This window comes from Tenrec ecaudatus, chromosome 9, assembly GCF_050624435.1.
Source record: "Tenrec ecaudatus isolate mTenEca1 chromosome 9, mTenEca1.hap1, whole genome shotgun sequence".
Lineage (NCBI taxonomy): Eukaryota > Metazoa > Chordata > Mammalia > Afrosoricida > Tenrecidae > Tenrec > Tenrec ecaudatus.
In genome coordinates this window covers 7,472,728-7,487,943 of record NC_134538.1, presented here as the reverse complement: position 1 = coordinate 7,487,943, position 15,216 = coordinate 7,472,728, and the positions used below count along the sequence as shown (strand labels likewise).

General features: G+C 47.1%; 1 protein-coding gene across 3 annotated transcripts in view; it reads right to left on the bottom strand.

The window, feature by feature from the left end:
- SLCO3A1 (solute carrier organic anion transporter family member 3A1) overlaps nucleotides 1-15,216 on the bottom strand; it is a 311,681-nt gene that overhangs the window by 270,744 nt on the left and 25,721 nt on the right. The gene's annotated exons all lie outside the window — the stretch shown is intronic.

Sequence of the window (15,216 nt, the reverse complement as noted above, 5' to 3'; positions counted from 1 at the left end):
AACCTACTGTTACAGCCACTAGGACAGGCTGCATCGTCAAGGGCCTCCTTAGTCTCGATTTTACCTTTTATAGGACTGGGCTGGCCTGGTCACCTGGTCCAAAATCTGCCAATCCTTGCTTCCAAGGAGCATTCTGGCTGTACTTCCGTCCATGATGTATATTCTTTAACGGCACTACAATTCAAATACATGTGTTCTTCTGAGGTTTTCCTTAGACAGGGTCCACTACCACATGCATGTGAGGTGACTGAGAATACCATGGCTTGAGTCAGGGCTCCCTTAATCCCCCAGGAGACATGCTTTGCTTTTCTAACACTGAGAAGAGGGCTCAGTATGTCTTCTCATTTCTTAGCTGCCGCTTGCAGGAGCACTGATGGTGGACCCAAGTAACATGAAATCCTGGACAACTCAAAAGTTATGGAAAATAGCCAGCTGCTATCTGAAAGGTAAGCGTCCGTCCTGGCAGCCATGACTCAGGGTCATGACCACCACGTGGGCAGCTAGCTGCAGCCCTCGAACTTCCCAGATTAAAAAAGAACGCTTTTCCATCTCCAATTGAGGGAGAGCCCAGGCGCGGCTCTTCCTTTCCCTGTTGCCGAAGTTCCGCCTGTGACCGCGGCGAACTGACTAGTCTGCCGCCCGTCGTGATTCATGTCTGGTCATTGCTTTCCATCCTCTGTAATTAGTCACGTGGCCATGAGTCCTTTGGGAACCATCAAGACTTCATTCTGATCACCCCCTCATCAGGATAGCGCGGCTTTCTCTTGTAATTTTGTCCTGCTCAAGGCTTCCTCGGGGTCTCTTCAAAAGATATTTACACGTCAGGGTCTTCCTCTCTACCCTAGAGCAGGTGGAAATTGTCACCTAAAGAAAACTGGACTGCCTATTTTCAGGGCAGACAAAAGAGAAATTAACGTGAGAAGTACTATTAGAGAGAAAATGGGATATTTCACGCAAGGGCCAATTCATCGTAAGAGAGAAAGATCTAAAAGCATCTGAATCCAGGCACAGAGCTCTAAACACGTGATGCAAAAATAGCAAGATTGACAATGTAATCAGAGTTGGAAGCTATCAAACCTATCCTCCATAGCTATTAACACCACTCTATAGACTCTCAGCAAGAACAGACAACTGAGCAACACTGTCAACCGACGCTCATAACCGCCCCCCCGCCGCCCGCAATAAAGACAAAGCATCTTATTAGAAACAGACAAAGGATTTGAATCGACCTTTCCCCAAGGGTAGCAAGCATATGTCAAATAAGCATCTGAAAAGGTTCTCAGCATCCCATTAGTCAAATCACATGGGACTGTCACTCCCACCGAGTAGAATGACCATGAGAGAAGTGATAATGAGAGTAAAATAAGTTAAACACATGCCAGATGACCCAGGAATTTGACTAATGGGTACCAAGACCTAAGAGATATAGGCGAATGGAATTACTCCTAATGACCCCAAACTGCAGACAACCTGAATATATATCAAATCCTTCATGGATGTGGTATGCCCATAAATTGGAATAGCATACAGCAATTAAAAGGATTGAGCTACTCACCCTTCCAGCACAATCGCCGAAGACAAAATGGGTGCATAAGCAAAGGTGGTGAAGAAAGGTGATGGTGCCCGGCTATCAAAAGATATATTAATATATAATGATAGGGCTACAGGTTTATGTACATATATTTATAGGTTAAGTATTACGGTAACAGAGGGCAAATGCACCTCTATTCAAGTTCTCTCTCAACGCAAGAATACTTTGTTCTAATAACCTGGCATTCTGTGATGCTCACCTTTCCCACACTATCGCTGAAGACAAAATGGGTGCATTAGCTAATGTGGTCAAGAAAGGTGATGGTGCCCGGCTATTAAAAGACATGCTGTCTGGGATCTTAAAGTCTTGAAGCTGAACAAATGGCCATCTAACAGAGAAGCAGCAAGCCCACATGAAAGAAGCACACCAGCCTGTGCGATCTTGAGGTATTGATGGGATCCAGTAACAGGCATCAGAAGACCCAAAACAAATAAATAACCCCCCCAAAAAAACTCATCTTGTTGAGAATGAGGGGGGTCAGAGCAGAGACCCAAACCCATCTGTAGACAATGTGACATCCTCTCAGAGTAGGTGACAAGGAAGGAATATGTCAACCAGGTGCAGTACAGCACCGATGAAACACACAAGATTCTTCTACTTCCTTCACCTCCGATGGTCATGGCCCCAGTCCTGCCTTTCACTGTGGGCTAGACCAGAGCATGTACCCAGGTACAGATAAGGGCTCAAGACACGCAGAATCCAGGTCAGATAAACCCCTCAGGAACAGCAATGGGAGTACCAATACCAGGAGGGTAGGGGAAAGGTGGGGGAGGAGAAAAGGAAGTGGGAACTGACCACAGTGATACACACACACACACACACACACACACACGGGGATGTACAACAGAAACTGTGAAGAAAGGGAGACAGTGGTCAGTGTAGGATTTGGAAATAATAATAATTTATCATTGGGTCATGAGTGGTGGGGGAAGAGCTGATACCAAGGGCTCAATAGAAAGGAAATGTTTAGAAAATCATGATGGGAACATATGCATACATATGCTTGATACAATTGATGTATGGATTGTTATAAAAGCTGTAAGAGCCCCCAACAAAAATGATTTTTAAAAATAAAAAAGCAAGGGATTGAGCTGCTAATGAATGGATCTCAAAGAAATTATGCTAAGTGAAAAAAGTCAGACATAAGACTCTCTTTTTATCATTCCACTAATAGGAAATGTCCAGAGAAGACCGGTCCCTCCTTCCAAATCCCTCCTTGTGACTTGCTCACCCCAAGGAGAGAATGAGGGGTTTCTTTTGTAATGAGGAATTAAGAGTACAATTCGAGACCAGTACTTTTCAACCTGTTTTTTCCTTTTCAAATCTCTCTCCCTAATGGTCTCCCCACACACCATGAAGTATTTACACTGTGGACATACTGTTTGTTTATGCACTGCATGCATAGATGAACAGAGTAGCATTCTCCCTACCACCCCTCCCCAGAGAAAGAAGCCCTCATGCAGGGTGGGTTGTGCATTGCCCTGACAACCACAAGGCCAATGGGTTAAGCCCACCAGCCTCTCTGCAGGAGAAAGACTAGGCTCTGCTCCCCTGGAGACCTGCGGCCTCTGAGACCTCAAGAGGCGATGCTAATCGGTCCTACAGGGATGCCACAGTCCGAATGGACTTGATGGCTAAGCATTTGGTTGGTTTGGTTCTCCCAAGAAAGGAGAGCTGGTGGTGCAGTGGTTTGTGGCCGCGAACATAGCCCCCCCAGCCGCTCTGCAGAAGAAAGACCAAGAGCCATGGAAACCCTAAGCCAGCTGGGATTTTTTTTTTCAAGGTAAAATTTCATTTATTTGTCATTAGAAATAAATATTTCTCAAAATAACTATGTATAAATTACCAAGGGCACATGAGGGAGGGGGGAGCGGGGAGGGAGGGGGAAAAAAAGAGGACCTGATGCAAAGGGCTTAAGTGGAGAGCAAGTGCTTTGAGAATGATTGGGGCAGGGAATGTGTGGATGTGCTTTATACAATTGATGTATGTATATGTATGGATCGTGATAAGAGTTATATGAGGCCCTAATAAAATGTAAAAAAAGAAAAGGACAAAAGAAAATGATTAGGGCAAAGAATGTACAGATGTACTTTATACAATTGATGTATGTATATGTATGGATTGTGATAAGAGTTGTATGAGCCCCTAATAAAACGTTGAAAAAAAAAAGAAAATTACACACACACAAAAAAAAGAAATAAATATTTCACAATATATAATTACATATTGTTTTGCAATTAATCACTATGCTTTAATTATGTTCAATTTGTAACAATGAAAATATATCCTGCATATCAGATATTTACATTATAATTCATAACAGTAGTGAAATTACTGTTAATGGAAAACCAGGGTAGGAGACAGACACGGGGTAACCTCCAACATCTTAATGCCAATTTTGTTTTCTATTTAAAAACCAACATGTTGGGCATCCATTACAAACAATGCAGTAGGGATTGACCAACATTAGTGTTCATTCTTCAAATGTCCCAGGCAAGCATCCAGTCTCATCTCCATTTCCCAGAAGAGCCAATAGAACAAAAGAGCTAAACTGTCAAACGTTCACACAGCTAGAAGGTGTTACAGGAAGGACTGGGACCTAACACTGCCTGGCTGTTAAGGCAGTGACCTCTCACCCCTCAACACAAGTGTCACAAGCACCACAGAGCCATGTTCTGATGACAGGAACGGAATGCATGCTCTCGCCAGATGTGGCATGTTCTGCTGACAGATTTCTCACATAAGGCTCACCTTTCCTCATACCAGGAAGCGTGCAGGTCCTGCAGAAGCCCCTCCGCCTGGCATTCCGCCTGACAGTCTACCTCTGCGAAGCAATCATGACTGCACCATGGGCAGGCTTTGACTTGGTGGACAGATACGGAAGGATATTTTACCTCTCAAAGAATAGCACATTGGACGGCCTGCTAGCGATAAACCACTTCCCTATCACAGGGCAGAAAAGTACAGTTGCATATACCTATGCTTAACTAGGGAGGGGGGCAGGGAGGTAACCTTTATAAGCAAAGAAAAAACCCTGCCTTAGTTCGAAGGGAGTCCCTGGGTGATACAAATGCTAACGCATTTGGCCCCCAGTCCTAGAGGTGTCTCAGAGGAAAGGCCCGGCACTCTACTGAGATCAGCCACTGAAAACACGATAGAGGACAGTTCCACGCTGACACCCATCAGTCTGTCAAAGTACAGTCATGCCTGTGTCTTCTCTTCATTCAAAGGTGTAGCCTTTCCATTTAGCTACGATGCCATCAACGGAGAGAACACCATGGAAGCAATAAACATTGGAAATCAAGATCATCAGGCTTCTTTAGGAGTGTTTAAAAATAATAATTAAAAAAATGGAGTGGTTTAACTGAATAGTTTCCTATCTGGAAATGAGAGGGTATTGGTGGTTCTGACAGAGTGCAGTTTGAGATAGTTTAATATCACACACACACACACAGTCTAGTTTTAAAAATCTATGTGGACTCCAAAGAGATTTGTATTTATTAAAAGTGAGGAACATAATAAAAATGCAAAACACCGTATAATTTAATAACCTGTAATGATTAATGCCACAGCACTGGGGAGTTCAGAAGATGAAAGAGAAGGAAGCAGGATGTTTGGCTAGGAGGAGCAATGAAAGTCGCTTCAATAACTCATGTGATAGGAAATGGGACAGATTATTAGAAAGTTCTAGAAACCCTCATGAATCAATGGTACTGGTTGGGACACCGAATGGCAAAGTCACAGTAATCTTCTCCCGAGAATCGAGTGTTAGTTTCATTTGCAAAAAGCTACCATACAGAATCCAGCCTCAATAGAATGTCTTGTGCTGGCCCTGAACGATCGCTCGATGGATAGAGTTGAGCTAGCTAGTCTCTTCGACAGGGGAGTAGGCTCATTTCAAAACAGCCCGAAGTCCGAAAGCTTGGTAATAGGTTTCACTTAGAGTAATGCTGGGCGGCAAAGGGCATCGTATTAAACTTCTTGACGCTTCTTTTCCCATTTCCTGAAGTAATGGATCCACCGCTGGAGGCTCCATCTCGGAGTGGATCTTCCCCTCTGCTGTCACTGATGATCCTATCGTTAATATCTCCAGTGATCAAGTCTCATTTCCTCTACCAGACACTGAGTAGATTCATTGTGTTAATAACACAGGGCTGGTTATATATAGGAGTCGCGTTGCCTTCAGGCCCACGGGTCATTTGATTTTAAAAAGTCTCCTCATGTAAAATACATCTCCTCAAATCTAGTTCTGAAGCTTGGACTTAAAGAGACATGCCTACACCGCTACAGGCTATAAAATAATTGCCAAGAAACTATCCCCGCAGGACAAGCAGAAGGGCCGGGATGTCTAAGTTCTCACAAAACAAACCCCTGGAGTCTTTAGTGGCCATGAGTCCAAGATGCCCGTGTGAACAGAACACAGAGCACTCCACCACAAGTCTTGAGTTCTCTCGGGCTGGTGACACAACCGGTTTCTGCACCTGCCTTTGAGGAACAGGATCATGGACCAAGGGTCACAGGAGACCGGTAGCCTGGCATCCATCCTTTGTGAGCCTTTTAGAAAGGTAGAGTCTTAGAGCGCACCCTGTGTAGACTGAGTCAGTTGGCACGTTTTAACATGATACCCAGGTAGGAGCCTACAAGCTGAAAAACACTGCCTTGGGCTACATGATCTATAAGGCGCCACCTCCCACCCTGTGGTACCACCGTGCTTGTTAGCAGTTTCCTACAAGACAGGACAAGGGATCCTGGTGAGGCAGTGGTAGAGTGCTCCACGGCAGTCTGCTTCCCGAAAGATTCACAGCCAGAAATCTAACTCACTGTCATCCAGGTGAGCCTGACTCATAGCACCCCAACAGATAGGATAACAGACCCCATGGGGCTCCATGACCATAACTCTTTGCAGGAGTAGGAAAACCTCATCTGTCTTCCACGGAGCATCTGGTGGTTTTGAACTCCTGACCTTGCGGTTAGCACCCCAAAGCACAACCACTCTGCCACCAGGGATCCTTCCCTAAAAAAAGATTACAAACTTGAAAAGCCTATGAGACAGGTCTATTCTGTCCAATACAGTCTCTAGATCAGTGGTTCTCAACCTTCCTAATGCTGTGACCCTTTCATACAGTTCCTCATGTGGTGGTGACCCCCAACCATAAACTTATTTTCATTGCTACTTCCTAACTGTCATTTTGCTACTGTTATGAATCAAGTGGCCCCTGTGAAAGGCTTGTTCAACCCCCAAAGGGGTCACAGTCTACAGGTTGAGAACCGCTGCTCTAGAAAGAACTTGACAGTAAAGGGTTTTTTATTTGTTTGTTTTTTTTTAAGTAGAGAAGGAGTCCTGAGTGCTACAAAATGGTGAACACATGCTGACTATAATGTTGGACATCTGCATGCCCCCAGAAGCACCTGGGCAGAAAGGCCTGGCAGTCTGCTTCTGAAAATCCGCCTTGGATCCTCTGTGGAGCACAGCTCGACGCAGACATGCATGGGGTCACCACCAGGTGGAGGCAATGGATGTCCACGCGGAAATGAAGGCAATGAGCATGAACTCCAAATGCACCAACCATACTGCCTAGGCAACCGGAGGGGGAGAAGACAGACAGTAGGGGCTCCCCACAAAGGGTGACCCCTGCTAAAGAAATGCCTGAAGGAGCTCTACCCAACCAGCAGCCTGGGCACCTGGAGGAAGGTCGGAATGACCCAGAGCTAGCTCCACCATTTCACCTAATAGTTGCGCCTGACTTTTTTCCCTTTTAAAAAAATATCTACAAGTAATTAGCTCCTCAAATATCCTTTGAACCAAATTCCCAACCCACTGGTTCCATCACTAATGAACCAAACATAATAGTCACTTCCTAACCTGTCATTAGTTGGGAGACATGATTTTAATTATTTTGCAATGTTTCCCCCCTAATTTTTCCTGACGAGTTGAAGGTTCACCGAAATGATTACCAGTTCTACACACAACAATTCATAGACATTCTGCTTCGTCTCATTCATTGCAAGCCCTTCAATGTAACATCCCGTCTCCCTCTTCCAGCCGGTAGTTCCTGATTCCAACCCTCCTTCGTTCCTAACCCTTCTGAACCGTGTTCTTGGGTGACTGCTGCCCTGTGGGTCTCAGGAGGCTGACTGTCTGAGGTGTGAGCACCTCAGTACTGGGACTGGCTCCCTTATAGACCTGTCTGTTGTTTGGCTGAAAACTGCACCTTGGGGGTAACTTCAGGTCCAGACCTGAAGCGTGATCAAGAGCCATGGTCTTGGGATCGTCCCGCAGTGTCTAGTTGACCAGTCAGCCTGGTCTCTTATGATTCTGAATTTGGTTCCACGTGATTCTCCCACTTTACCCAAGACCTTCTAATGTGATCCCTTTCCGAGCAACTGGCGGCGGTAGCCGCACACCATCTCGGTCTTTTGATCTCGGGTCAGGGATACCGATGTACACTTAGCCCAGTACTCCACTGGACCCTTTCCACGCGTCTTAGATTTCCTTCACTCCTCTTCTCCGGGCAAGGAGAGACCAACAGTTGTATCTCAGATGGTCACTCATAAGCTTTTAAGATCCCAGTCAGTACTTACCAAAGTAGGATACAGCGTATTCCTTTTGGACTGTGCTCTGCCCATTGACCTTTGTGTCACTTAAACCATGGTCTTATCCCTCAGCCCCAGCAGCCCAGTCCCTGTAGGTGTTTACTTGTGTCTAACAAGTTTTCATAATGCTGCCCTGGAAGCCACACCCCACTGATGGCCACATTTGCAGGAAAGGCAAATATTCATGTCGATGTATCCTCTCTACAACATACCTATACCTGTAGGCATGCTCATAATTATGTTGACAGACTATACTCTGAAATGGAAATCAATGTCAAACTCTCATAAGGCCTTTATTTAAAATGAAAAGGAAGTCCATGCCATTTTTCAAGAGAGGCCCTTCAAGCTTCTCGGGCCTTGCATCCCAGCCAACCTGGTCCCAGGCACCCAGGAGGCAGCATCGCAGGACATCTGTCAACTCCAAGGTCAGCCCAGTGGCTGGCTGGGCAATGCTGCCCAGGTCATGGGATTCTTGAAGGTGTTCTAGGAGGACTCCTGGGACGAACTCGATCTCTGGCTGGCACTGCTTTTTCTTAGGCTTCAAAGATACAGAGCCTTCATCAGCTTGTGTGGAAGAGTGGGAGCAGGCAGCACTGAGGGAAGGGAGGGTCAGCCCTCTCTGTGCGAAGAAGGAAAGGCAGATACACAATCTTAAAGCACCTTATTTCAAAACGCATGCTGAGACTCAGAAGGGCCAAGACCAGGCGTAAAGGGATGGGGCCTTGGCTGAAACCCAGTGGCGACCGTTTGCCTGTGAAGCACTAGCCTCATGCACTGACTTAGACATATCCTCAGAGCTGCCCCAAAAGACGGACCTCGACAGGTGCAGTCATGGGGAGAGGGAACGTTCTAGGATCAAGCAAATCCAGGAAAACATCCGTTGTGGAGTTCTCGCGGGGAGTGCATGGTGAGTGCAGCAAACACAATTCACCATTTCTGTACATTTTTTCATAATAAACTATCGAAGGCCAATGACTGCTGACAATGCAGAGGAGAAAACAGAACCTCAGTCCTTCTAGAGTTCACGGGACAAGTAGATACTTAGAAAATATGCATTTGTATGCATGCACGTATGCACATAATACTACAAGGGGGCTTCAAGCAATTCATGAGGGAAAAAAGAAACGCAAGATAATGAAATTTTTCTGCACACTTTTGGAAGCGCCCTCATATACATGCACACCCACACACATGTAATATGTACACACACACAACCATCCCTGCCGCTGGCCCTGCTCCATCCTCTTGCCCACTGGGAAGGGCCAAAGAGCCTGCAGCCAGAGTCTTATCCTCTGTCCACCTGCCTGTTATCCACCTTAAGGTCTAGGTCTGGAGGAGCCTGGGTGTAGGGTCTTTAAAAGCACAAGAAGTGCAAAATAAATAAAGTGAGAAGTGCTTTCTCTCAAAACGAAAATCCTTATGGGGCCCAGATGGGCATGCGGTCTGATGCAGGGAGGCCGGCCTTAGCCTTGACTTTCCACTCCGGACTCGCATCCAGTTCTGCACTTTCCAGCAGTGAGAGGGAAGGGCAGGAGTCTCCAGTCCGCTAACAACGCAGCTAAACGAGACCACAAACCAGTGTATAATGAAAACTCTCTTACTTCTTCTAAAAGTATCTGAAATTGGCTGAGCACCAATCGCCACGTAGAGCACGGTAGAAGGGCAGAGCATCTTAGAGTTTATTGGGCTTTTTCTCCTCCCAAGAGGGATTCCATTTGAAAGGGGAAGGAAGCTAATTACCTACTGAGCACTTACAGTGTGCCAAGACCTGGACTAGGTGCGCTGCACAACATTATCTTATTAGATGCTGGCACAAGCTGTGTGCGGCACAGGTATTATGCAGCAGGTTTCAGGAACTTGCCCAACTGGTATGGAGCAACAAGCTAAACCCAGGCAGTCTGCTCTGAGCCGGGCTTAGTACACCGGGCTGCGCTCTCGGGCATCCTTCATCACAAAGGAAGTCCGAAGACAGAGCTGAGAGGGGCCAGCCTGGAAATCTATTGATCCGTAGGAAAAGGTAAATCAGTCCTGCGGGCCCTTCCATGATGGCACGAGGGAGATGAGGACTTGACACCTGCTGCTCTGAGCCTCACACACAGCCAGGCAGGGCCGTGTGACGTTGTAGGAGAGGGTGCGGGCTAGGGTGCTGGCTAGCAGGGCAGGCCAAGAGCTTCTTACAAAGAGACTTGGGACCATTGTTGGGGGAGTTGCCTGGGCAGGGGAGCTTGGGCATCAAAACCCAATCTGAAAATAGTACAAGCCATCTGTGCTCCGGGAAAAGTGGGAAAGGGGAAGGGATGGGCGACAATATTCAAAATGTAGAGGCAAGCAAAAGCTCCCCAACCTCGCTCAGCATCCCTGTTGGATAAACTCTGAAATCGAAGGCATTCCTAAATGCCATCCATGTTCCAGTACTGAAGCAGTGGGTATAGAAAGGAGGTCATAAAACCCAGCAAAGGACACAGTCAGTGTCACAGACATCTGCAATAATTGAATAGACGCAAAGAAACCAAACAAACGCACTGCCCAAAGTGAGTTCATTCCGGCTCACAGCCACCCTATAGAAGGTCTCCGACACTGGACATCTTCAGTGGGGCAGACAGCCTCATCTTTCTCCTGAGGGGCAGCTGGTGAGTTTGAACAGCTGACCTCGTGGTCAGCAGCAGCCCAACACCTACCTACCACACCACCAAGGCTACTTTGAAAACTGCGTGTTCCCTGTTCGAGATGAATAACCCCCAAGCCCAGAGCCATCGATTCGCCTCAGACTCCTAGTGACCCGAAAGGACAGTGCAGAATGCCCAATGGCGTTTCTGAGGCCGCACGCCTTTCTGGAAGCAGACAGCCACGTCTTTGTCCCCACAGAGCGGCTGGAGGGTCAGCTAGTAGCTAAGTGCCTTAATCACCCAGGGTCCCCATTTAATTCTAGCAAATGGAAACTTCATAATCATTTCTGATCTTAATGATTCATATAATCTCCGCTGAGAATTCATTAGTGGCTTGTTTACTTTAAAACCATTAAAATTCTTTTTAATAAAAAAAATTGGCTCTGCTGCTAGACGGCCTGCTTTTAAGACCTGTCATTGTCACCTCAGTGGTTTGGCCTTGATGAAGTTTCTTTATCACTCAGGGCCTCGGTATCTTCAAGTGCAAAATGAAGATTATCATCTTACCTATCTCACAGGGTTCTGAGAGGATTACACAAGATTATCCATATCAAACACTAAGGGCAAGGCTAGAAATCAATATTGTTCTTATCAGCAGTTTTTGATCAGTAAGACAACATTTCAGGATGCCTTGGTGACAAGAGGCAATGGTGGTTCGGTGGTAGAATCCGCACTGTCTTCGCAGGAGTCTCTGGTTCTAGTCCAGGCCAGTGCACTTCCAGCTCAGTATAGGCTTGCTTGTGTGTTGCTATGGTGCTGGAGAGGTTTCAGCTGAGCTTCTACACTAAAATAAGCTAGGAAGAAAGACCTGGTGATCAATTTCCCAAACTCAGCCAGGGCACGCACTCTGTACCACAGTGGTCCAATCTATCACTGACCAGAAGGATTGTTTCATGCATGACCATGGTGCATGGGGGAGGGGGGCTATAGGTCAGGGGACTCCCCAGTACCTAATGACAATAACACAGTGGCAAAGCTGGCAAGCCCAGGCCAGACCGACATGTGACACTGGGTCCCCCCAGTTGCTTCCTCTGTGAAGTATTTCTATGCATGTCTCAGTCGGCAGATTAAATGTACCATCACATCAACAGATGGCATATAGCTCTGTTCCTGGGACAGGGGGAGGAGCCCATGGCAAGAAGCCACGGCAGCGCCAACTCAAGTACACATAACAACAGTTTGGTCGAGGGACTTACAAGTAAGCACCTACTCACAAAGGATGGGGGGTGGAGGGTGGGGAGAGGTTGGAGCCCAAATTGCTATTTAAAAAACTCAGCAAAACACACAAACTCCTTATAATCACGTGTGAAAGTGTCATCTTAGACATTATTTAAAACAGTGGTTCCCAACCTGTGGGTCACGACCCCTTTGGGGGTGGAACGACCCTTTCGCAGGGGTCGGCTAATACCATCGGAAAACACTTATTTCTGATGGTCTTAGGAACCAAGACACAGCTCTTCTATCGTCTCCAGGCGGTTCCGCCCAAATGCAAAGACACTCACATACAAGTACCCGGCATGAAGACTGTTACCCATGTTACCCCATGCTTCGAGACAGAATTCCATTTATTTGTAATTAGAAATAAATATTTCACAATATATAACTACATATTATTTTTGTGAAGAATCACTCTGCTTTATGTTCAATTTGTAACCACGAAAATACATCCTGCATATCAGATATTTACATTACAATTCATAACAGTGGCAAAATTACAGTTTTGAAGTAGCAACAAAAATAATTTTATGGTTGGGGGGGTCGTCACCACATGAGGCACTGTATGAAAGGGTCACAGCATTAGGAAGGTTGAGAACCACTGATTAGAAACAATAGGCCAAATCTTGGAGTTTACCACAAAACTTTAAGGGGCATACAAAGGTCCATGTGAGACCGTTACAAATGGCTGAAGGGGTCGGGGAGAATCCCCCTGGAAACAACAGTCCCATGCCAGGAACTATAAGAGGACGGGATGTTGGAGAGGTGGGGTTTCCCACATGCCCAGCAAGCAGAATGGAGGCAGGTCTTCCCTCTCAACAAGACACAGTGCCAGAGCGAATGGGCCAGGCACGGACTGGGCATTCTTATGCCAACAAGCACCCCATTGTTATCAAGCCTGGTTTCAGAAAACCCTACCGCCCTCTCAGCCGGTGGACCCAAATGACTAACCAAAAAAGAGGGGCTTCTGGGGGCCTCGGCACCAAGTTCCTTCCTTGACTCTCAGGACACGCAGATGTTACAGAGCCAGCAGCCCTTAACACCTGGTAAACGTGAAACCCAGACTCTTTCCATCTGGTCAGCTATTTTTACAAAGAGACAGAAGCGGGGGCGGGGGGGGGGGGAGAGGACGGGTCAGCCATCTTATTATCAAGCTGCTTGGCAATGAACATGAGGCTGGCTGGGAGATGGGGCTGGACATGGAGTGACTGCAGCAATAGGGCTCCTGGCCATTCCCCTCTCTGCTTGCCCCGGCGGCTGCTCCCCAGGTTGTGTGTATCTTCTGTTCGCCCCCAACTCAGCGAGCCCTAGCACCACATACAGTCCAAGCAACTTCTTAAGAGTGCAAGGGCACAGCTCTGGGGACATGAGGACAACCAATTGCAAAGGAAACTACAGTCCTTTACGGGACACAATGCACTGGCTTTGGTGACGCTATACCTTGTTTGCACAACCTCAGGGAGATCCGGGCCTAAGAGCTCTTGTAAGAAGGGTAGGCAGGTGGTGGCGGCACTCAAATCCCTCACCTGTCCCTAAAGAGTCATGCCTCTCTGCTCGGTCATCAACTCATTCACTTAGCAAACATTTACCAAGCACCACCACGTGCCCAGCACTGAACCGGGAGCTGTGAACACAGAGCTCAGCCAAGGCCCAGCTTTAAGGGTATGTCTTCTGAAGAATGTGAATCATTTCTCCCCAACTCCCCTCCGTACATGTGTTCCCTGGGAGGAGGCACAGGCTCCTCAGCAAGGGTCAGCCCTCACGTGCCTCTCCGGCATCAATCTCTGCGCTACGCTGGATTCGAGTCTTTGGTGGTGTAAGCATTTCGCATAAAGGCCCAAGGCACGTACTCTATGGGCAACTGAAAAAAGCTCCTAGCATGTAACATTCAGCTCTAAGGCTGCTTTAGAGCCACAAGACACCACTTCTAGGATCTTGTGTTAAAATAGGGTCAAGTGCAATGGGAATTCCAAGGGAGGAGTAGCCTTCCCAGTGAGGGTTAAAGGGCAAGCCATAAAGAGAAACAGGAGAGTGTGAAGATAGGTTCATATGCATATGCTATCCCAGCAAAGGGCTAAAAGAGGATCAGGAGTATGGCAGGCAAAGAAGTGATGGTGCCCGGACTAAGGAACAAACTCCTAATGCCTAGGTAGAAGGCACATGCCTCTGTTGGCTCTCTTACGCATGGCAGCAGGCTCTTATTGACCCGGCTCTCCCATTCAGTTCAGACGGAAAGTCCTTGTGACGCTGACTGATAGCCGTGATATTAAAAGCTTCCGATCAAAGACTCCAAGTTTCTCTGAGTGGCTTTTAAGCGTCCAGTCCCAATGCTAAAGGAAGCCACAGAATCAAGCCCTTCCTTTCTTCGGGTCAATAGCTTAAATAGCAGAAACTCTCAGGGGAGGGGATGTGAAAATGCCAAGTAAAATGTGGGGTAGAGACAAGTCTTCCCACAGTCAAGAACAATGTCAGGTCACTGAATTCATTAGCTCAGGCCACGTCTGGATCTGCCCCCAGGCAGAAATAGAGGCCTGGGGAGCCTGGTCCTCAGAGAAGGCTTTGGGTGTTCATATTGCACCATGCAATCACTTAAACAAACCCATTACGCATTTTCACAAAGGCCAAGTGCAATACTTCGCACTTGAAAATCAGTGAGACCAAGGGAAAGATTCCCTCTGCTGCTTGTCCCAGAACAAAGTATTTAAGATGTCAACCTCCCCGAAGGAGGATGCGGGGCCAAGCAGGTAAGGAGCAAGTGTTAATGTCTGTTTTTCTCAGAAGCGCTTCTGGAATGGTCTCTTCTCCCGAGCCCTCTTATAAGAAGAATGCAGATGCTTCCTGTAGACCGCACAGCACAGGGGACTCCACCACACCTCAGTAAGGGGCTGGATCGGCACCTGGAAGGAGACGCATCCCCTTGCTAGCTAGCTCTCTGGGTCCTCCGCCAGGTGTGGTCATGCTGAATAGCTCAGGTCACCACCTTTAGGCTGTCCTGTTATGGTGGCTTTCGTGTGACCAGGATACTAGAAGCGATACACCAAGTATTTCACCCTCCAACAGGGTCACTCTGTTGGACAGACTATACAGCAAGGCCTAGAGAGGTACTGCCAAAACATCAGACAGGGAAAACCTTGTAGATCACAACAGAAC